The sequence below is a fragment of the Microcaecilia unicolor genome, chromosome 1 (assembly GCF_901765095.1).
Source record: "Microcaecilia unicolor chromosome 1, aMicUni1.1, whole genome shotgun sequence".
Classification (NCBI taxonomy): Eukaryota; Metazoa; Chordata; class Amphibia; order Gymnophiona; family Siphonopidae; genus Microcaecilia; species Microcaecilia unicolor.
The window spans coordinates 259612842-259637810 of NC_044031.1; the positions used below are offsets into that span (position 1 = coordinate 259612842).

A 24969-nucleotide genomic window follows, 5' to 3' on the forward strand; every position below is an offset into this window, starting at 1 on the left:
TGGGAGGGGGATAGTGACCACTGGGGGAGTAAGGGGAGGTGATCCCTGAGTCCCTCCAGTGGTCATCTGGTCATTTGGGGCACCTTTTCTGTGGAGTAGAGGAGTAGCCTAGTGATTAGTGCAGCAGACTTCAATCCTGGGAAGTGGGTTCAATTCCCACTACAGCTATTCACTACAAAAGCAGGTCTAGCTCAAAACATCTAAGTTTTAGTCTTGGAAGTTACTGAAAGATGTCCATGCCTTAGGAATGCTGAAGTCCCGCCTTGAACATGCCCCTGGCATGCCTCCTTGAGATTTGGACGTCCTTCTGACAGACTTCAGAGAAAGACGTCCAAAAATAGTTTTTTCGATAATACTGATTTGGACATTTCTGTGAGGTACACATCCAAATGCTAACTTATGTCACTTTTTGGACATCTGTCTCTTTTGAAAATGAGCCTGATAGACACCCAGACCAACACAGACTGAGAAGATCAGACCAGGACTTTTTACAGTATCTTACTCTACACTAGAGAATGACATGGGGACAGGGACCCATGGTAACTGTGGGGACGGGGCAGGGACAGCACCTGAGGGGATAGGGTGGGAACGGGGTCAGAGCCTGTGGGCTCAGGGATGAACTTTGTCCTCGTGTCATTCTCTACTTTGAAGCCTGTTAATGAACTGGACTGTTATTTATGTTTGAGTGATACAGACAATGATTTTTTGATTTTTTTGGAAAAACAAGCAAACATGCAGGCCACAACTGGCAAAATTTGCATGGGGGATCCTGTACATTCCTGCTACCAACATATCTTCTGAGAAGAGATTTTCTATTGCAGGAAGGACTGTGGAAGACAAGAGAGGACTATGGAAGACAGGAGAGCTAGACTGAATCCTGAGATTGTTGATAACATCTACAGATTAAAAAAGTATAACCGTGCTTCATAGGGCATAAAGAACGGGTTGTATTTTGTACCCCTGGATATTTTAACAGGGTGGATTAGGATTCCTTGGGATAGTAGAAGTCAGCTATTGTTGGGGTTGGAAAAGTATAGGGTGATGGTGGTAGGGCGATTATAGTTGCTCTTTGTTATTATTGTTTTCTATTTGTGATTTATAAACAACAGTTGTACAGCATATTGTTCCTTTTTATACTTTAATAAAAAGATTTAAATATAAAATCATAAGTGTTCGAGGCTTATGCAGATGAGGACAGAAGCTGTGTGCTAAGTTTGAGGCTGTTAGACCATTACTGCTGAGTTTCCATCTGGTTTTTACCTGCAGGAGTGCTGTTTTGGGACTTTTTACATTGAACTGTGTCTTACTCTACACCTTAATACTGCAGCACTAAGTCCCTCCCATCATTTGCTCTCCAGCGGGAGTATTTCAGTGGGCTAAACTTGAGGCACACCACCTCAGGCATACTGCCAAAGGGGCACGCTTAGGCTTCGTATCTCACACCTTAGTGTGCACCTGTGCGGGATACTTGGTGGTTATTGCAGGTTTAGTGGATTTTCCTTTTGCAGCAGTAATATTCTTATTAATAGGTGAAAATGCTGTGCTTTAATATGGTTCTTTGGGCCTTACTTTTATTATGGGGGTGTTTCTCAGGTTTGAACGATTTCTTTGTATCATTGGAACATTCCTATACAGTTTTTTTACAGTCAATACCCCTAACAGGATTTTAGGGAACCTAAGAATTTCCACATTCTGATTGCTCTTTGGCTATGCCAAATCAAATTAGAACTCTTATCCATAGGAGAAGATATGATAGGGTCATTAAAAATTGGTCCCCTTTAAGGCTAGATATGCAATTCTGCTTCATGTAAAAAGAACAGATATGCATGAAATATCCTTTATAACAGTTCCATGTTTATATCTAAATACTAGATCGGCAATTAACAAAGTGGAAATCATTAAGGATCTAAACCCCCTGTTTACTAAGCCATGCTAGCGGCTGCCATGTACTAATGCTGACACAGCCTATTCACTTTGAATGGTCTATGTTGACATTCCGGCTTATTTTCGAAAGAGATCGCCGGCCATCTTCCGATACAAATTGGGAGATGGCTGGTGATCTCCTGAATCCAGCCAAATCGTCATAATCGAAAGCCAATTTTGGCCGGCTTCAACTTGCTTTCCGTCGCGGGGTCGGCGAAAGTTAAAAGGAGGCGTGTTGGCATGGTAGCAAAGGTGGGACAGGGGCGTGCGTTGAGATGGCCGGCTTCACCTGATAATGGAAAAAAGAAAGCCGGCTGTCACGAGAATTTGGTCTGCTTTATTTGGACCCTTTTTTTTCAGGTCCAAGTCCCAAAAAAGTGCCCCAACTGACCAGATGACCACCGGAGGGAATCGGGGATGACCTCCCCTGACTCCCCCAGTGGTCACCAACCCCCTCCCACCCTCAAAACAACAACTTTAAAAACTTTTTTTGCCAGCCTGTATGCCAGCCTCAGATGTCATACCCAGCTCCCTGACAGCAATATGCAGGTCCCTGAAGCAGTTTGTAGTGGGTGCAGTGCACTTCAGGCAGGAGTAACTGAGGAATCACAGCCTGGTTTAACATTTCACTTTTAGATGATCCCAGATTGAGGACTATATGTCCTGTAGGATATAAATTATTACACATTTCTAGACAAGGTGAACTTGGGGGGGGGGGAGGTTTTCTTATTTTGTATAAAGGTTTTCTATTTATTTCCTTATTGGATAAGATTTCCACATCATCTTTGGAAATAATGGTTGTTCTGTTTCTAATTCAATTCCCCAGTGGTGGTCAGCATTTTTTTTTTTAAACATGATCATCGCTCGCTAACTTACCCCTTCAGTGCTGGGCTATTGCCGAGCACGGCACTGAATATCGGGATTTTTTGGGGGCGGGCTGGGTCGATATTCAGCCAGGGCCACATAAAAGGTATGCAGCCCTGGCTGAATATCGGGTCAGCATAACTTTTTTTTAAACATTAAAAAAAAAATTTAACTAAACCCCTGAGCCCCCTCAAGCCCCCTGAGACAATGTTCCCTTCTTTCTCTCCCCCTTCCCAGCCCACATAAAGATCACCACCCCTGAAAGATGACCCGCATCCCCCAGCCATGCAGGCTGGCCCTCCCTCTGGGCCTACCTGTATCCATGAGGGTCCAGTGGGGTCATTGAGGGCAGGAGTGCAGACCCCTCACTCCTGTCCCTTGTGATGCTGGTCTAAAATGGCTGCCATGACCTCTCGCAGCAGCTCACGGTATTACACAAAGTACTTTGAACTGCTTTGAGAGATCACAGCAGCCATTTCAAATGGGCTCTACAGGAGGCAGAGCAAGACTGCTGCACTCCTGCCCCCAACAACCCCGTTGGACCACCAGGGATACAGGAACGCCCAGAAGGAGGGATCTCCTGCATGGCTGGGGGGGCCAGGGGGTCTTGATGTGGGCTGGGATGGGGGAGGGAAAGAAGGGAATATTGGTGGGAAGCTTGAGGGGGCTCAGGGGTTTTAGTCAAAAAGAAAAAGAAATTAATTTTTTTTTTTTTAAAGTTATGTGGGTGCCGGCCCAATATTCTTAGCCGGTGCCCGCATAGCTAAGTGGCCTTATTTAGGACTGCTCTTGGTACTGAATATTGCCTGCACCTGCATAACCTGGGGTTCCTCCCCAGTGCTGTTCCCAGCGCCGCCCCTGACCCACCCACTTTTTGTTTGGGTGTTCTCGGGGGGATATTCAGCAGCACTGTCCGGTTAAGTGCAGCTGAATATCCACGGTTAAGCAGCGGGAAACAAATAGAGGCTCCTTCCCGCTTAAATCGCTTTCAATATCAGCCTCAATGTTTTTAGGTAGAATGCATAGTTGTATATTGCCCTCAAGGAAAATGAGCAAAGTGCAAAGATACTTCACAGGAATTTGTTACTAAGTATACTGTGCATCATTAGGCCACTTCGTTGGTTGAGGATGTGAATTTGCACTTGGAAGATAGGCAGGATAATAATGTGAATGAATTCTTGGATTTTTCTTTGAGTTTTTAGGTTTTAGGGGACCTGATATTTGTTGTTCACATGAAAAGGGTTATTGGCCAGATATTCAGGATATGTCCAATTCTGATGTCACTTTTTGCAAGCCTTTATTTTAATGAAAGTAGGCAACTTCCCTGGAAACCATTTTATGGCAAGATAATGGTTTTAAAAGGGTTAAGAATAGAGTGTGGGTGAAAACCATAGAAAAAATGAATTCTTGTTTGGGAAAAAATGAATAATTTGTGTCATTCATGAGCAACTCAGGATCTTTCTTTGAATTTGAACTCTTAAGTATCTATGATGAAATAGCACCAGTTAAAGTTAAATCCAAAATTGTTTCAATCTTACAAGTATTGATGATCTGATGTTAGCACAGAATAACATAATACCATCTGCTGATGAGCTGGTCATGTTTTTTAAAGGAAAAAGTATCAAATATTAGGGCTTTACATTTAAATGAAATCAGTGATTATGGGGTGGAGGTTGAATCAGTGGTTTGTCAATCTAGAAAGATACCTGGAGATCGTTTATGGGACTGTTTTGAACTGATGAAACTTTGTGATATGAAGATTTTTTTTTTAGCAAAATGTGTTAAATCTTATTGCAGCTTAGACTCCTATCCAGCATATATAATGAGGGGTGTACCTTTATGTTTGCTTCAGAGGCTCACTGAATAGTTTAATTATGGTTTAGCAGCCAATGGTTTGTTTCCATTTTCTTGGGGGAAAATTGCACTCACCCCAATTCCTAAAAACTCTAGAGGCAACCTTCAATCTGTGAGCAACTATCCCGCTGGTTGTAAAGATGATTAAAGTATATGTGGTCAGACTGTTGGGCGATTATCTGAACAATCATTGCATTTTACATAATTCTTGATCTGGATTTAGAAAAAAATTCATAGTACAGAAATGGTGGTAGGCGCTTTGATTGCACAAGGCAAGTCCTTATTAAGCAAAAGTCAGAAAACTGTTATCATCCAGTTTGACCTTTCCTCAGCATTTGATTTGGTTGATCATAATCTTCTGTTGTTTAGGTTGAATGAGTTAGATATTGGTGGTACTATTACGTCCCAAATATCAGTCCTGACAAATGGGTTGTGACTATCTACCAGCAGGTGGCGATAGAAAACTGTAATGAATTATGCCTCATAAGTTCCTGTGCTTAGCAATCAAGCCAATATTCTCTATCTCCAGCAGGCAGGTTAGCAGCTCTTGTGCACTGTGGTGACTTCTGTGTAGCCTCCTGTCCTGCTTGCAGATTCAGTTGAGTTTAGGGTTTTGAATCCTATGCCTCAGGTATAATCCTAGTGGTCTAGTTCCCTCCCTGCTCCCCCGTTCCCACTTTCTACCCCTTTATCTCAGTCTTCTTTTCTCTTTTTCTCCTGTCTCTATCTAAAAAAAAAAAAAAAGAGCACAGCCACTGCAGTTTTTTTGAGAGCACTTGTGCTGTGGGAAGAATGTGGTGCTTCAGTGCCTTGGAGGTCAGGAAACTGGCTGTTTTAATTGAGTATATTTACTATTCTCTATGTCTGAGCCTATTAAGTCTTGTGTGTGCTATGGGGGTAAGCTCTGGGCTACTGGTTCTTGCTCGCTTTGCTTTACTTCTGTGGACATGCTGTTTTTGCCTACTTTGACCCTACTCCGATGGCAGTTTTGGTAGATTCAGCACCAACAGCTCCTGCACTCTGCAAAGCTTTGGTGGTTATTTTGTCAGCAGGTTCCTCACCTGCTACTATGTCCCAGGATATTGGTTTTGCAGAGGTAGAAGTCCCAGTGTATCTGTGAATGAAGGATCCTGGCAACATAACCTCAAGTACAGCTAAAAACCTGAAGAAGAAAACAAGACTGCTAGGTACTCTAATGGCTGAAAATCATACCACTTAGAATGACAGATCAAAAGAGACCATTTCTCCAGGGCTTTCATAGTATTTATTATTATTCATTTTAATCCCCTAACTCTGTACCCTAACCTGCATTTGCATTGGAACAACCGAAGAGCAGTTATTTTTTGAACAGCTGCCCAACCCTGGCCTGTGCTTCTGAATGGCCCCTTGTTTCTTTTTCTTTCTAGAAATGAAAGAGAAGATTTACCATACAGTCACATCTTTCAGACCTCTGCTTATCAACTTCTTTCTTGCAATTGTGTGTGTTTTTTTGTCTGTAAGATCTAAGCAAGGCAAATTACAGTGGAACAAGTGTAGAAAGTATGACCAAAGAAGTTCAGACATCAATAATCATCACCATCCAGTATTTGTTTTGGAACACAGAGAATCAAATACCATGATTTGGAAGGCAGTAGAATGCTGCAGTGGCGTTCCTAGCCTGGATGACACCCAGGGCGGATCGCCGATACACCCCCACGGGTGCATGCCGCTTTGGGGGGGGGTGCCGCTGCGTGCGCCTGTCGGCTCCGAGTTCGCTAACTTTGCTTGTTCGCTGCAGCTCCCTCTGCCCAGGAACAGGAAGTAACCTGTTCCGGGGCAGAGAGAGCTGCAGCGAACGAGCGAAGTTAGCGAACTCGGAGCTCACAGGTGCGCGCCGCGGCAACCCCCCCAGTGGCGTGCACCCAGGGCGGACCGCCCCCACCCCCCCACCCCTTGGTACACCACTGGAATGCTGTACATATTTTTAAAAAGTGGTTTTGGTTGGAATTACTATAATCTTCACAAGTCAATTTAAGATTTTCTTGTTCTCTTTAAATATTTTATTACATTAATTTTTCAGAGCAGAAAAACAAACATTCATCAAGTGAAACTAAGCATGACACCCTTAGATCTGTGCATCTGTTGCTGCCCTGCTGTTTTCTTGCATAATTCATTTTTATATATTTAGAGTACATAACTCATTAAAAAATTTTAGCACTTATTTGCATGTAAAGTTTGTATGATTAAATAGGAAAGGTTGAGATAAGACAAGGTCACCGTTAATTGTGAGATATTTCCTCTCTCTATCTTTTGTGCTGAACTCTACAAAATGAGGGTTGGGTATATTGCACAACTGGTTGCTAAAATGTATATCATGACTAACAACAAATGGAAAAATAATTATGGGGATTATTTTATAAGCCTATTTGATTTCCATGTGGGAATACTTGCATTTACACATGCATTTATCATACGTGTATACAAACCAATTTTAGAAAGCTACTGTTTACACATAGAGATTTCAAGAAGGCATGGTTTGGGAAGATCAAAAGCTGTGCTGTAATGATGGGCTACATCTCTCTGTGGCAGGAAAAATTAGCTTTGGGAGAAATTCAGAAAGTATGTTGCTAGGCATTTAAACCAGAGGGTGAAGGTGACAAAAAGAAGCAAGAGAATTCAGGAAGTCATCCTCCACAAAAGCATGACAGCAGTGGGGGTGGTAGAGTTAATATAAAAAAAAACAAAATCTAAACAGCTCAATTATTAGCAACAAATAGAAAACAATGAGCCCAAGTGCTCGCAGTCTAAGTAAGAAGATTCAGGGTTTGCAAGCCCGGATTTTTGAGGCAGACTTGGATATTTTTGCTATCACAGAGACGTGGGTCATATACTACCCATATGGAAAATGCAGACCGTCAACAATATGAAACAAGGATCATAATATCACAATTCTCATGTAGAGCCACAAAACACCCTAATTCATGTTTAATGTGGGATAAAATGCCATAAATAAGTAAATAAACATAAACTTTTAATGTTGAGCTCCTTAAAAATGGGAGAGGTTCTGTGGGATTGGAGACAAGTGGATATGGTCCCTCTTCACAAAAATGGGGCAGGGAAGAAGTGGGAAACTACGGGCCAGTAAGCCTCACTTTGGTGGTTGGAAAAATAATGGAGACACTGCTGAAGAAAAGCATAGTGAATTTTCTAGTATTCAACAGATTGGAAGATTCAAGGCAACATAGCTTTACCAAAGGAAATTCTTGCCAAACTAATCTGATTTATTTGACTGGGTGAGCAGAGATCTTGATAAAGGACATATGCTAGATATAATCTACTTGGATTTCAGCAAAACCTTTGATGGTTCCTCATAAGAGACTCAGGAATAAGCTGAGCAGGTTGAAGTTAGGACCCAGTGGTGAACTGGATTAGAAACTGGTTGACTGACATATGACAGAGGGTGGTAGTAAATGCAAAGGAAGGTGAATAGTGAAGTGTCTCAGGGACTGGTACTGGTGCCAATTCTATTTATAAATTTGTGAACGGTTTTGCCGAATGGTTAGAAGGAGGGCTTTTTGCAGATGACATGAAGATTATCAACAAAGTGAATATTCCAGAAGGAGTAGACAATATAAGGAGACATCTCCAAAAGTTAGAAGATTGATCTAAGGTGTAGTAGTTAGAATGTAATGCAAATAAGTGCAGAAAGATGAACTTAGGATGGACAAATCCAAAGGAGATGTGTTGCGAGAGACTGATAATCACAGTTCAGGAGAAGATCCTCGGGGGATAGTGTTTGAGGATCTCAAGGTGGTGAAACAATGTGACAAGGTGGTGGCAGTAGCAGAAAGAATGCTAAGCTGCATAGAAAGAGGTGTAACTAGTAAATGGAAGGAGGTGTTAATGCCCTTTAAAAGTCATTGATGAGCCCCACTTTGAGTATTGTGTCCAGTTTTGGAAGCTGCATCTCATTAAAGATATATTAAAAATTTGAAGCAGTTACATTGGCCATCCTCCAATCTTCCGGTACCATGCTCAATTTTAAAGATAAATTACATATTACTAACAATAGTTGCGTAAGCTCATTTTAAAGTTCTATCAGTACTCTGGGATGAATACCATCCGGTCCAGGAGATTTGCTACTCTTCAGTTTGTAGAACTGCCCCATTACATCCTCCAGATTTACAGAGAATTAATTAAGTTTCTCTGACAAGTCAGCTTTGAATACCATTTCTGGCACTGGTATCCCACCCACATCTTCCTATGTATACTTACTTCAAAGCTAATATCAAATCCAATCATATTATGATCACTGTTATCAAGCGGCCCCAGCACCATTACCTCCCGCACCAGATCATGTGCTCCACTAAGGACTAGGTCTAGAATTTTTCCTTCTCTCATCGGCTCCTGTACCAACTTCTCCATAAAGTTGTCCTTGATTTCATCAAGGAATTTTACCTCCCTAGTGTGCCTCGATGTTATATTTACCCAGTCAATATCGGGGTAATTGAAATCACCCATTATTATTGTGTTGCCCAGTTTGTTTGTGTCCCTAATTTCCTTTAACATTTCTGCATCCGTCTGTTCATCCTGGCCAGGCAGACGGTAGTACACTCCCATCACTATCCTTTTCCCCTTTACACATGGAATTTCAATCCAAAGTGATTCCAAGAGGTGTTTTGTTTCCTTCAGAATTTTCAATCTATTTAATTCAAGGCTCTCGTTAATATGCAATGCTACCCCTCCACCAAATTGATCCACCCTATCACTACGATATAATTTGTACCCCAGTATGACAGTGTCCCACTGGTTATCCTTCTTCCACCAGGTCTCAGAGATGCCTATTATATCTAATTTTTCATTTAGTGCAATATATTCTCTCTCATCTTATTTCTTAGGCTCCTGGCATTCGCATATAGACATTTCAAAGTGTGTTTGTTGTTCCTATTTACATGATGCTTAGTACTTGACAGTATTAATTTGCAATCTTTTGTCTGATTTTTATTTTTATTTAAGGACACCTGATCTACCATGGTCTCTTTTGCAACCTCACTATCAGGATATCCTATCTTCCCTGTTCTGGTGATATCTTTGAAAGATACCTGATCCCAAACCATGCGCTTTTGAGCGACTGTCGGCCTTCCCCTCCCCCCCCCCCGACATTTGTAATAAATTACTATTACAAATAAATAACAATTTTAAATAATGTTAAACCTCTGTGATGATGTGAATTGAAGGGGAAACTATTATAACATCTAACTGTGACTATAATAACATCATTTGTAATTTAACTGTAACTGTTAACTTGTAATGTAATTATATCATCATTGGGGATGATACTATGCTATTGTTTCAATAATGTATTTCCTGGGTAATGTTCAGTCTCTTAATTTTTGTAAGCCACACTGAACTCGAGGAAGTGCATGCAAATAGATCTCATGCACATTTATTGGGGAACTCCTGGAAACCTGACTGGGTTGTAGTCCTTAATGATTGAGGTTGCCCACCCCTGCTATAATAGAGTCTAGGCACCTAATTTTGTTATAAAATAGGTTCCTAACACATAGCTTTAAGCCCACTTACAGAATTGTTTCATAATAGTATGATCAGGAATTTCTTTTGTATGGAAACACAAAAGTATAATCAATAAATAATGTGAACATCATTTACAAAGTGCACAATAGGTAGCATGACAATCCTAAATAATAACATAAAACAAAACCTTTCCCTTATTGTCTTCAATCATTTGTTCAGGAGCACAACTTAATTTTCGATTCTTAATCCTTTTGCAGTTAATCAAATGGCAGATAAACTGTTCCCTGAGAACATTAGTTGGCTCTCTACTAGATGCAGACCATGTCGCCTTTGTAGTTTTATATTCCTTCAGGGTTAGTCCCAGTCTTCAATGAATCAGAATCCATTTTCTCTGAAGCATTTCTTTACTCTTTCTTTGAAACTCTTGAGGAGTTTCCTGTTCTCACCCTATCTATACATGATTTAGATCACAGAAAATGTAACTGATTGCACCAACTTCCCAAACCCCTAATTCAGCTCTATGAACCTTTCTAAAATCATCCTAACTTTATCACTACTTGAACCAAGATGTTTCTTCTTTAGTTCTGATGTCCTATACATTCTAGGAAGGTTCTGTGTATCCTTCCAAAAGCCCGGCATCCTGTTGATTATTTAATATTCTCTCACACGGCTTTGCTGAACTGCATTTATTTTCCTAACAATGACATCTTCCTCCAAATTTCCTACTTGAGTCTTCTTCTGCTCTTCTTGTTGTCTTGTCTATGAGGAATTACATATGTTCCACTCGGTTTTTCTGACATGTTCATTATCTCCATGCTAAGCTTGTAAAAGAATACTGTAGTAAGCTGTTAATGAGAATGAGTTTCTGGCTTAACTTGGTGGCCTTTCATCTCTCTAGAAATCTCTTCCCATTCTCTAAGAATCACAAGGATTTTGGAGTTTCTAGAGAGTGGGAGGAGTCTTTGTGAATACTGGATGTAAGACCACTTATATTTTAATCAGTTCAGCCTGGTGCCAAAGAAACTGCATCCTGAGTTTAGTGAGATATATGCAGGTGAGGCAATATTACAATCTCACAGCAACTATACAGTGTACCTCATGTAGCTTGTCTTCTTCATCAGTGGTTCTCAAAAAAGCATGAGAGATTTGCTTATAATGCAGGTGAAAGGCATGCAGACCCCTCAGCATATTCATTACAAATCAATCCAAGGGCTAACACAATTTCAATATAGTTACACGTTTCATCAATATAAAAAAATATAGGTAACTATTACCATATTAAAATACTTTTATTCATATACCAAAAACATTTTCTAATAAAACACATACCCCTCATTGCACATATTCATGATCCTGCATCCCACTAAACATGTAACACTTCTATTTACAAATGTTTCACACAGTGGTTGCTGGAAACTTAATATCTCTTATATATAGCACAGGCTTTCTGGAGCCTGCTATCATAGACCTGGTAGTATTCAACAGTTCAATAACTGAAGAAATCTTATCTGTTGTATTTGTTCGGCTCCCTGGAATTTATAGTGATCACTTGCAGGTTCTCTTTAATCATTGAATCCAGCCAAAGTTCTCATACTTCCATGTCCAAACATTTTCCAATTGTTATATCAGCTTAAGCAGACTTGATTAAAAAATAGCAGTCGCTATCAAGTTCTTCCCCTCAATACCCGGCATGGGCCATGTTTCGCTAAAAAAGCGTCTTTGGGGGTTGAGACTAAAAAAATATACATTCAAATTATCACTCACTACATCCAATGAAAACACTCATACTGTTCCCCATAATGAAAAAAAAAAAAAATTTATTACCCTACTGAAGATTATAAACAGCTTCACAGCTAGGTACGCTGGAATATTGACATCAAGCGCTGCATCCTGCATGTGTCCGGCTACTAACACAGATGCATGCGTGATGAAGCACCTGGTCAGTAGGCTTAAAAGTCAACCGAACTTCTCCCCTACACAACCGTCCAATCCACTTCTTTGTTCAACCCATGCAGAATGGCAGTATTCCACCCAAAAATAAACCTTTCTGTTCCAAAACAATTGATGGATTACCACCTCGTTTGTGGACCATGTAACAAACACATATCACAAATCAAAAATTCTTCGCTGCATGATCAACACTCTCCTAATGGCTAACCAATAGGGCTTCTTTAATCTGTAGTCTAAGGTTGCTCAAATGTTGAGTCATTCTATATTTCACCTATCTTATAGTTTGCCTTATATACCAGAGGTTGCAAGGACACTTTATACCATAAACAACCTGAGTAGAACTACTGCTGGTGTATGTATGCAAAAAGAAAGTTTTGCCCTCTATCCATTTCCAACACATATTTACAATAAGTGCATTGGTTGCATTTATGATATCTATTAATCTCCTGATGTCCCTTATTACTATCTCTGGAAACGAATAGGCGTTCCCCCCCAAATTGCTGTCCCAGAATACCCGAATGGCTGGTGGTTCCCCAGGGCAGGTGTGTGAGCCACTGCTCGACATTATTCCAGTTCTAGCAAGAAAAATAGACTGCTTAACTTGCCCTTCAACCTGCCACTTTTTAACTGATTATAGGCTTCTTTCTTTCAACTGTAACTACCTGAAACTGTGATATTGGATACCACAAGTATTTATGAGTGATATTGATGGCCTTTTTAATATAAAAATATTTCTTCACATTCTGTGAGTAATCAATTGGCCTTACCCAGAATGTGCTAGGGGTTTCTTGGATATACAGTGCTCACAGTTTTCATTCTGTACACTTTCCTGCTGTGCTGCAAAATACAAGCAAGAAAGAATATTCTGCTAATAGGAAAAATAACTCCAAGGGAGGAGGGTCATTATAAGCTTGAACTCCTTGGGGGAAAAATGGCTGCTCTCAGGTAATTAAAAGAAACATTTTATATGCAGAAATATTTGTTTGCCAGAGTGAAAACAATCATGATTAAAAGTGCAGATTTCTTGAAAGGTGCGTGCTATTCAGACTATTACAGTATATTTTGCTGGAATAACTTTAATGAGGGTCAGTTTGTCAGCATTCTGAAGGAACAATAAGATGCCTTTATAGCACATTTATTAAGCTTGGAAAGTGAGGACAGTTCTGAGCAGACTTTTGCAGATTGTGAACAAACGTGGATAAAGGTGAGCCAGTCAATACTGTGTATCTGGATTTTCAAAAGGTGTTTGACAAAATACCTCATGAAAGACTCCACAGGAAATTGGAGAGTCATGGGATAGGGATAGAAGGTAGTGTCCTATTGTGGATTAAAAACTGGTTAAAAGATAGAAAATAGAGAGTAGGGTTAAATGGTCAGTATTCTCAATGGAGAAGGGTAGATAGTGGGGTTCCACAGGGGTCTGTGTTGGTACTGCTGCTTTTTGACATATTTATAAATGATCTACATATGGGAATAGCTAGTGAGATAATTAAATTTGCCGATGACACAAAGTTATTCAAAGCTGTTTAATCACAAGAGGATTGCAAAATGACCTTCAAGACTGGGCACCCAAATGGCAGATGATGTTTAATGTAGGCAAGTGCAAAGTGATGCATGTGGGAAAGAGGAACCCAAACCATAGCTACATGATGTAAGGTTCCACAGTAGGAATTACTAATCAGGAAAATGATCTAGGAGTCATCGTTGATAATACTTTGAAACCCTCTGTTCAGTTTGCTGCAGCGGCTAAGAATGCAAATAGAATGTTAGGTATTATTAGGAAAGGAATGGAAAATAAAAACAAGGATGTTATAATGCCTTTGGATCGCTCCATAGTGTGACCATACCTTGAATGCTGTGTGCATTTCTGGTCACCACATCTAAAAAAAGATATAGTGGAATTAGAAAAGGTGCAGAGAAGGGCGACAAAAATGATAAAGAGGATGGGATGACTTCCCTATTAGGAAAGGCTGAAATGGCTAGGGCTCTTTAGTTTGGAGAAAAGATGGCTGAGGGGAGATATGATAGAGGTATATAAAATAATGAGTGGAGTGGAATAGGTAGACTTGGGGCACGCAATGAAGCTACAAAGTAGTAAATTTAGAATGAATCGGAGGGAATACTTCTTCACTCAATGTGTAATTAAAATTTGGAGTAGAGAATGACACGGGTATAAAATTTGTCCCCATCTCCTCTCCTCTCCATCCCCACCCCATCCATGCAGGCAATGTCTCCGTTCCTGCAGGCGCTGTCTCTGTCTCTGTCCCATCCCCATGGCCTCTGTTCTCATCTGCAGAAGCCTTGAACACTTATGATTTTATATTTACATCTTTTTATTAAAGTATAGAAAGGAACAATATGCTGTGCAACTGTTGTGTATAAATTACAAAAAGAAAACAATAATAACAATGAGCAACTATAATAAACCCTCCCACCATCACCCTCCTCTACCCTTCTAACCCCAACAATAGCTGACTTCCACTACCCCAAGGAATCCTAATTCACCCTGTTAAATTGTCCAGGGTTACAAAATACAACCTGTTCTGTATGCCCTAGAGGGGAGAAATATGCCCTATGAAGCATAAGATTTTTTAAATCTGTGGATGAATGAGAAGTCATCAACAATCTCAGAATTCAGTCTAGCTTTCCTGTCTTCCACAGTTCCTCTTGCAATAGAAGATAACCTTAGAAGATGTGCTGGTAGCAGAATGTACAGGATCCCCCATGCAATTTTTGCTAGCTATGGCCAGCATGTTTGCTTGTTTTTCCAAAAAATAAAAATATTGTCATCTGTATCTATCAAACATAAATAAAAGTCCAGTTGATTAACAGGCTTCAAAGTAGAAAGTGACACGGGGACAAAGTTTGTTCCCGCCCTCATGGGATCTGTCACCGTCTCCACGGGATCTGTCCCCATCCCGTCCCCACGGGATCTGTCCCTGTCCCCGTCCACATCCCCATGGTTACTGCGGGTCCCCATCCCTGTGTCATTCTCTACTCTGTCTCTCTTCATGTTTGACTGCTCAGCGCTGTGTAAGTCTGATAGCGCTTTAGAAATGTTGAGTAGTAGTAGTAGTACTATGGAATTTGTTGCCAGAGAATGTAGTAAGAGCAGTTAGCTTAGTGGGTGTCACGTCTGTGGCTGTGACCCCTCTCAGACTCATCTTATTTCCAGCGGTCAGCTTCTGAGCTGGCTCCTGTCTATTCTTCCTGAGTTAGTTCTGTCTCTGTCTCTGTGTGCTGGCTGCATTGGATTCTCTGTGTGCTGTTTCCCGTTCCAGACTTCAGCCCAGTCTGGATCTTCCGGCCTGCCAGACTTGCTTGGCTTGTTTGAGCCTGCACAGCATCCGTAGTTGCCTGGTGATTGCTGCAGCTGAAAATCTCTGCTGCTGCTGGGCTTATTAGCCATTTGGAAACTCTCTGCTTTGCCTTTGCATCGCCTAAGGCCCTGGTTTGTTGGTGCTTGCTGCACTTCTGCCTAGTCCAGTTTATAGTCTGTATTCTTGCCTGATTCTAGTTTAGTCTTTGTGTAGCTTTGTGTTCTGTACTGCTTGTTTGCTGTATTGCTTGTTTCCCAGTCTTGCTCTTGCTTGTATGTCTTTGTCTAGTGCTAGGTTGTCTGTGTTTCTTGTTCAGTGGCTGCCTGGCAGCTTTCAGTTCTGTCTCTTATCTATCAGTGTTTTTCCCTGTTTCAGTGGCTGCTTGCAGCGTTCAGTTCTGTCCCTTGTCTGTCTGAGAGTCCTAGTCTAGTATTCTGCCTAGCCTTCCTCTGTGTTCTAGTCCCTGTGTGTATCCTGCTGGTATCTAGTTTCTGCCCTGTCCGGTAAGCCCTGCCGGCCACCTGCACTCAGGGGCTCAACTCCTGAGGAACGGTGGCTAAGTGCAGGTGAGGTCTAGCTGGCCCTGTCATAGTTCTGCCTTATCCCTGTGTGGGGTGGTTTTGCCTGCCACTGCTGCTCCTCGGCAGTGGCCCAAGGGCTCACAAACCTAGTTCCTGCTTTTGGAAAATGTGACAGTGGGGTTTAAAAGAGGTTTGGATAGCTTCCTAAAAGAAAAGTCCATAAGCCATTATTAAAATGGACTTGGGAAAATTCACTGCTTATTTCTAGGATAAGCAGCATAAATTGTATTTGTACTGTTTTGGGATCTTACCAGATACTTGTGGCTTGGATTGGCCACTGTTGGAAACAGGATACTGGTCTGTCCCAGTATGGCAACACTTATATACTTATGTTACTTTAGTCAAGGTGGTAGAAGTGAAACCAAAAGGATGAGTGTAATTTTTTCCAAAAGTATGCCACATTCACACTTCCTAATGGATAGAGTCAAAATGACTTATTCCTTCACTAAGCTTTCATTTGCCTTATCACCCAAATACATTGTTCTGAGCAATTTACAATGAAGGAAAAGCTTGTTTTCCTTGTTTTGCCTTATTTTTCATATTAAAAAAAATCTTATTTTGCCTATCACAGATTTGAATTTATATAAATGTTTACCATGATCCTCATAACTGCAATGTATCTAGTTCCTCAACAGCAGAGAATCTGATAGACTCCAAGCTGACTGATTTATTTATTTAGATTGTAAGCTCTCTGGAGCAGGGACTGTCCTTCCCCATGCTAAACTTGTACAGCGCTGCGTAACCCTAGCAGCGCTATAGAAATGCTAAGTAGTAGTAGTTATTATCAGTACCCTAGTTCATTGGAAGAACATAGATACAGAGATATACTGAGATTTGTACAAGCCAAACCAATAGTTTAGTGTACCCTGTAATCATTTTCCAGCCTAGATTTGCTAGGATCATTGACTAGAGTTGTAAAATGATCACTCAGGCATTAAACTGTCGGTTTGCATTATACTGTTCTCTATCCCCCAAATCCTATAAATGGTACCTTAAGTTGTGTGCACTAATTTGGCCACATGGCCAAATTGTGCACACAGCCTAATTGATTAACAAGCCAATCAGCACCAACAATTGGTATTTAACATCCAATTAGCTGCACTAAATTGCTTGAATTAGAATTTATGTGCAAATCTTTCTAGGTGTATTCTATAACACGGTGCGCATAAACTCTAAAGCATGCAGCTAAAAAGGGGGCATGGCCATTTGCATGGAATGGGCGAGTCATTAGCATTTCAAAAAACTGTGCACACTATTATAGAATACACCTGATCTGCACCTAAGTTAGTCACAGGTACTGTATTTAGGCCTGGGTTTAGATGGCTTAAATGGGTATGCCTAAATTTTACTTGCAAGAACAGCATCTAAGCATATTCTATAAACAACAGATAATTTTAGGCATAGTTTATAGAATCAAGCTAAGTATGTGGTTTTTTGGCTCTGATTTTTAAGGCACCATTTATAGAATTTGGCCCAAACCACCATATATACTTGAATATAAACCGAGGTAACTTCCCCCCCCCCCCCCCAAAAAAAAAAAAAAGTGGGTGAAAGGTTGACTTGAATATAAACTGAGATTAGAAATTTGGGTGATCATGGTGAGCCAATCTGCTGTAACTCTGCATCTGTTTCTTAATGAGCACTAGCGTACCAGGAATCATGGCAAAGATTTTTCAACCTGTTATGTAAAAAGTCTCTCACTATTCACTACCCCATCATTGAAGCGGTGAGTGTCACCTGTCAGAGATCATAATCAAGGACTAGTTCCAGAATCCTGCAATCGTGGGTCCCAAATCCAGCCACTAGGTTCAACTATTACTATATAACCATGACTCAGGCAATGAAGGCAGCACAGTATGAGCACTATGTCATACATCAGAGTTTATTAAAATAAAAACATCTGATGTGGCCAAGAAAATTACTCATTTGTGTTTTCAGTTCTAATCTCCCAGACCTTCAACACCCTCCCCCCTTGATGACCGGCACTTGTGTGCTCTGCCTCCGTGTCACCCCCCAAAAAATAACCAGCACTTCTGTCCTCCCCTCCTCCTGGTAACTGGAACTTCTGTTCTCCCCTCCCCACCCGGCACTACTGTACTCCACCACTCCTCCAAACAGCATTGCTCTTACAATTCTGCTGCTGATTGAAGTTGACGCAAATGCTGTGTACTGAGCCAGTGTGGGGCCTTAAGCATTAATCTGGTAGAGTTCTTCCTTTCGGCTATCAGGTCTTCTAAAGAAGGGACAAATTGACCCCTTATCCTAATATAACAAGTCATTTAAAAGAAGAGAGTTTTTATTTGTCCATGGAGTAGGGTTGCCACCTACTGTATGAAAGAAAATAATAAAAAAAAAAGATTAATACAAGCTTAGTCCTCTGAGATTTAACGGCTTGAAGCTGTTGTCAGTGTGAAAATACAGTTCTTCCTTTTTCTTAGATTGTACTAGCTGTGCTCCCATTCTGTCAAGTTAGTGATTGCACGTATTTGCATTACCTGTACAACCATTCTCAGATTAAAAGCAAAAACAAAACTGCACCACTGTATTATATAGCATTTTGGTCAGATATGCACATGACATAACATAATGCATCAAAACTGTAGCTTAAGATACCCCCTGCTGCTTCCTTTTAGTGAAGAAAATGGAGGAAATGTCAAACTATTCTGAGGAAAACTATATCTTTCTGATGCTCTGCTTTTCTAACATTTGTTTTCAAAGTGTATGAATGCCGTAACTGCTGCAAATCAAAGTCACAAAATATTTATTCAGTTATAATCAAGAAGGACCGAACAGTTTTTGAGTTCATAGACAAACAAAGCTTTCAGGCAAAGTAATAATGAATGTCAGAAGTCTATAAAACTTAGACTGGAAAGTTTTGAGTGTATGACACTAGATAAAGATATTTGCACAATACGAGACCCAGTGAAAAATGGATAACAATTGGGGCACTGTGATTTCAGGATACAAACCATATCAAAATGACAAAACAATAAAAATAGTGAAGTGGCAATTCTATAACATAGCCGCTGTCACGATTGTGGCCATGTCACATGCGCTCATTCATTTCGCCACCTGGTGGCTGCAGCGGGCTGTCTGGTTGTTGTTTCCCCTGTTCCAGAAGTCATGCCGGTCCGGTCCGGATCTTCCAGCCTTCCAGACTGCCTTGGGACTTTTGGAACTTAGCAGCACCCTTACCTGATGAACTCCCTTGTCGGTTGCCTTTATGAACCACCTGGATACTTACTACTTTGCCTTGGCAACAGAGGTCATCTGATGAGCTTCTCGTCGGTGAGAGTTGTTGCAGTGCTTCCTGATCTCCTTATCCTGTGGTGGACCGGCCCTGCTTGTTTTCCTGGTTTACTTCTCCTGCTCGCTGCCTGCCCAAGACTTGGCGTGTTTCCTGGTTTATTTTTACTGCTTGTTGCCCGCCTAAGACTCTGTTTGGTTTCCTGGAAGCCTCTACTGTGTCCTGCCCTGCCTGTTCCAGCTTGCTCTACTTCAGCTGCAGCTTCAGTCCGGCTGCTCCAGTCCTGGTTGTATCAGACTGTCTGTGTTCTGCCTTGTCTCTTGTTTTGGGGTGATTCTCCTGCCACTGCCGCTCCTCGGCAGCAGCCCAAGGGCTCACATATCCTCACTAACGTGACAGATTGCCAAGGCCATGAGCTCAGAAGAATCATCCGCTGGTGCGATAAACACACCTTTATACACTCTATAATGAAGTGAATGCACAGGTACAGCAGTTAAACCAATATGTGCACCTTAACCTCCCAGGACCTAGGACATCTCCCGGGGTGGCTCCTCCAGATTCAGATTCAGACTCAGGACCGGCGACAGCCCTGGTAAGGCCAGGTATCCGTCTGAAGTCACCGCCAAGGTATGATGGGAATCCTAAAGACTGTTGGGGTTTCCTCAGCCAGTGTGCTATAATTTTTGAGCTTCAAGCTCGGGACTTTCTGACTGACAGAACCCGGATAGCGTATATTATGTCTTTAATGTCCGGGGAAGCACTAGCCTGGGCATCCCCTCTCTGGGAGAAGGACGATCCTGTGCTCCAGGATCTCCAAGTGTTCCTGACTCAGTTTAGACGGGTCTTTGAAGAGCCCGGGAAAGTTACCTCTGCTACTTCGGCGCTATTGGCTTTGAAGCAGACGGACGCAGAGGAACTTGAACAGAAGATCATTGAAGAAGCAACGCTGCGAAGGCCAGCACAGGACTTCGGCTGATGGGGGTTGGGGTCCCGCATCAGCACAGGTACTGGACGGCGGCAGGGGATGGTTTTCGGCGGGGAGGGGGGTTGACAGGGTCGCGGAAGGGGGTACAGGGGGCCATAACGCGGGGGGGGGGTGTTGAAATCAGAGGGAGGGCGGAGTGTGGAACTCGGTGGGAGGTGTGTGAGGGGACACGGGGTGTTCATGCTCATTGGGTGGGGGGGCGGGTTGGTGATGCGGCGAGGGGGGGGGTCTGTGTTGCCCCGCTCCCTGCCACTTGGTCCGAAGTGGCAGGGAGCAGCGCACTGACAGCTGATTCCCAGGCAGGTGGAGGAGTAGGGAAACACGCTTTGCGTTTTCCCTACTCCTCCCCTTGCTTTGGAATCAGCTGTCACTGATGTCAGTGCGTGCCTGCCTAGCAGACCACCTCTGAGGGAGGCATGGTCCCAGGCACATTAGAACGTTGGAGGTGAGAATTATTATATAGGATGGTTATCTCTTGTTCTTTAATATTTCTTCCAGCTCTCCTTCACTTATTTTCTTTTTTTTTTAATGTTTTTTTTCTTTTAAATTTATAAACATTTTTGTGGTTCTCTACAAAAAGCGCTACATCAGATGAATAATTACCCTTGTATCCAATGAAATATTCCTCAGGACATGTCAAGTGGATTAAGAGCTAGATTTACTCAAATGTGCAGCATTACAGATATGCATTGACATGTATTAATTTCCATGTATTTACCATAGGTTATATTTTATTCAGTGGTATCCATTTTCTAAAAGCATACATTAATGGCATTGGCAGTTACTAAGGTTTAGCCAATTTTAGTAAAGTTAGCACTAAGTTTCTTACTGTCAAAAAAGACTTTCATGGAATAATTGGTCTTATGACCAGTCCCCTGGATTCTTTATATGGCGCCTAGATTTATGCATGCAAATCGACATGCGTAGCCAATTTACGTGCATAACTTAAATGAGTAACGAGCTACTCAGCATCAATAATTGGATGTTAACAAGCAATTATCAGCACTAATTGGAACTAATTAGAATTTTTGCCCACTACTTGCCAAGTATATTCTGTAAAATAGTCTACAGAAATTCTACCATGCGGATCTCAAAAGGGGGCATGGCCATGGGAGGAGCACAGGCAGGTCATGGGCATTTTTAAAATTTAGGTATAGTATTATAGAATAACCTGTTCCACACCTAAAGTTAGGCATGGGTATTTACACCAGCTTTTCATTCGTGTAAATGACTGCATCTACATGTTAGTCACATGAACAGCATTACTTAAGGCATGATTTATAGAATATGCATACGTGCATATTCCATCGAGGCTTTTTTTTAGGCACCAAATATAGAATCTAGTCCAATATGCATATGGAGAAGGAGGCTACTTTAGATCTATTGCTCAGTAGAATACAGGATAATGACACAAACTCATGCTAAAACAAACAATGACAAAACAAATCAAAATGATAGATGTTACATATATGAATGCTAGTTCTCAAAAAGAAAGACCCCAAAAAAGCAAATAAATAATTCATATAACCTACAATTAAAATAGTATGTATTCTATCTCCCACCTACAAATTTTGAGAGCTAATTTATATCATACTATAGAGCACTGGAGAGACCTTAAGGATCATAGTTTTCCAAAGAATGGTTAAATGGTCAGACTCCACAAAAATATATGTGTTCCTTGACAACCCACAATACAGTTACATGGAGATTTAAGAGGAAAGAAACCTCATGATCCTTACTTCTATCACCTGACTTTCGGCCTACTTCCAAATTTATTCAAGGGCACTTCCGTAAGTGGGTGCCTCCTTTCAGTTGCCCCAATGCCATGTGCTGACTGCCTATTCTATAGTGGGCGTCTCCAGGGGAAGCCGTTTGGGCAGTCACATTGCGAGCTGAGCATTTGAAAAAAAAAACTCTTAAAAAACCGTTTAAAGATAAGTTCACGTTTTTTTCTAATTTTTTGCACTATATTATGTTACAGTACTTACACTTATGTATAAGCGACTGTTCACGCTATCCAAAAATACTAGGACTAGAGGGCATGAGTTGAAGCTACAGTGTGGTAAATTTAAAACGAATCGGAGAAAATTTTTCTTCACCCAACGTGTAATTAGACTCTGGAATTCGTTGCCGGAGAACGTGGTACGGGCGGTTAGCTTGACGGAGTTTAAAAAGGGGTTAGATAGATTCCTAAAGGACAAGTCCATAGACCGCTATTAAATGGACTTGGAAAAATTCCGCATTTTTAGGTATAACTTGTCTGGAATGTTTTTACGTTTGGGGAGCGTTCCAGGTGCCCTTGACCTGGATTGGCCACTGTCGGTGACAGGATGCTGGGCTAGATGGACCTTTGGTCTTTCCCAGTATGGCACTACTTATGTACTTATGTACTTATGTACTTAAGAGTGGCCCTATGAAAGATGTGCTATGCCACTTGGCAAACAAATGATATTGCCTTAAAATGAGTGGAGATTTCTGAGGACACTCTTTGAAAATATTGAGATATACAAATAAATAACATAAGTATTATCGTATAAGTATACAAAAGTCTTTTTGACTTATATTGCTGTTAGCCTGAGCTGTTTTTTATACAGCAACTAATATCTTTGGTTTTCAGTAGTATGCCTATTCTATAGTGACATCTGGGTGCCTAGATTCCATTATTGAATACTATTGTAACTCTGCATCGACATGCCTAAAAGTTGGTTCCTACAGTCACACCAGCCATAGGCCTAGTGTAACAGTGGGCACCTAAATGCATCAAGAGACAGTATTCTGTAAGTTGCGAGCATAAATGACAACTTATGCTTGTCCTATGTTCCGTCCAAGTGGATGCCTCCCTTGTGTTTTCTTGCTGTGCCACTTATGTGCACCCTTACGGAACAATACTTAGTTTCCTTTGCTGATCATTTAAATTGTTTTGAATATAAGACCCAATCTATACAGGTCACCAGAGGGATAAATTCTAAATGAAATTTTGAGATATCTTTAAAATCTATTTTAAGTACCTCAAGAGGGAAAATTGACCTGATGTAAGGAAAATTAATTTATACAAAGACTACTGTCTCACAGTCCTCCAGAGTGCAATTTTTATCTATGTGAGAAAATACCTTTAATCAATGTAGCATTAGTGCTATATATCTTTGAAACATAAGCTTCTTCAGTTTCATAATTAATATTGCAGTCCTCAATAGTGTAAACATTGGAAGCAAATTAAAGTTCTACATCCACAGTAAACATAATAAATTAGGACACTTGTCCATCCCTTTAATCCTAAAAATCAATCTCCACAAGTCTTCCAATGAAACTATTCCTGAGGCCTATAAAGTATCGCACTGTATTCTTGTCTTCAGAATCGGGGGGGGGGGGGGGGGGGGGGGGAGGGACACTGACAGCAATTCCCAGCTGAACATAATTCTTTGCTGGTCAAGTTGCTGATCACATTCTGCCACCTAGTTTCATAACTGGAGAACACACCTCTAGACATTCTTTTAAGCACCTTAGTGCACTCACCTTTATAGTACCAGTGTTATGATTCTACTGAGACAAGCAAGGGAATGACTGGGACTCACTTCTGATTGACCTGTCAGGCATATGCGGTCGGTAGCCCAACTGTTTGGGGAGGCTAAAGGGGGCGGGGTTAGGGGTGGGGCCAGGGGTGGAACTTAAATCCATAATTGTCTGATAACACAGAAAAAAAATAAAAGTCACAATACGTTTTATTAAATTTAGATATTAGATATGTATCATATGTCAAAGAATAAAGTGGCTGCTCAAAGCATATACTGACCACAATCGCTCAACTGCAAAACACTATGCACATCTTTGTGCAAAAACACACTTAGAACCTTACTGTACCATAAACATTACACTGGGCAGAACCTAATACACCATTAGGGGCTTATAGCCCATTTAGTTATGTTTAAACACAAGAGATCTGCATTAAAAAAATATTTATTTTTATTTTGACCTACAAAACCACTAGTCCCTGAAACATGCCTAAAAACAGAATAATCCAGTTGTGTATCTAAACTGTAAATTCCTACAAATGAGATGACGTTAAAATGTGATTCCATGTGCCCCAATGAAAGGTGAGTTTAATTCTACTTCCATTTAATTTCAATATATTCTATCATCTTTATAACACCAGCTTCCCAAGGCAGAGTACAACAACAGTTAAGATAAACTCATCAGGAAACAGGATATCCTCACTTAAATCTTGGTCATATGTATTGTATAGAAGAACAGTGAAGAAAAATGAGCACAAACTACAGAGTTTATAATTGCTTTTTCTACCAGCTGCAATAAATTTTAAGCCGTTTTATTTCCTTTCTCCTCCAGCTTTTAAGGCATTGCCTATTAACAGAAACAGCTTTAGCCTTGTTACGGATCAACAATAAGGAATGACAACGTGGATGCAGTAGCTCATAAGTTTGCTTGTTTTGTTTGGGGAGAAGGCAGTGGCGATGACAGCTACGCGGGGGAAACACATTAACCAAATTGGCTTCCTTGCTTACTTACTGGGCTAGAAAGGCTCACTTCCACTCATCTATTAAACCTCTTAGGCAGCTCTCCCCCCCGGAGTCTTGCATCTTTCTCCCTGCTTCTTCTGTTGCCTGCTGTCTCCCATCTTGTGTCGTCATTTTTACTGCCCTGAAGAGTTCTCCCTCAGCACCGGTAATTCAGTCAGCCTTCTGCCAGCGTCGGGGCTTCTCCTCAGGCGCGTCCTGG

The 24969-nt window shown here is 41.1% G+C and overlaps 1 protein-coding gene and 1 pseudogene across 4 annotated transcripts in view; both read left to right on the forward strand.

The window, feature by feature from the left end:
- Positions 1 to 24969, forward strand: part of RBMS3 (RNA binding motif single stranded interacting protein 3) — a 1285867-nt gene that overhangs the window by 951364 nt on the left and 309534 nt on the right. The gene's annotated exons all lie outside the window — the stretch shown is intronic.
- The window catches only part of LOC115460074, a 51660-nt pseudogene continuing 35031 nt past the window's right edge, over positions 8341 to 24969 (forward strand).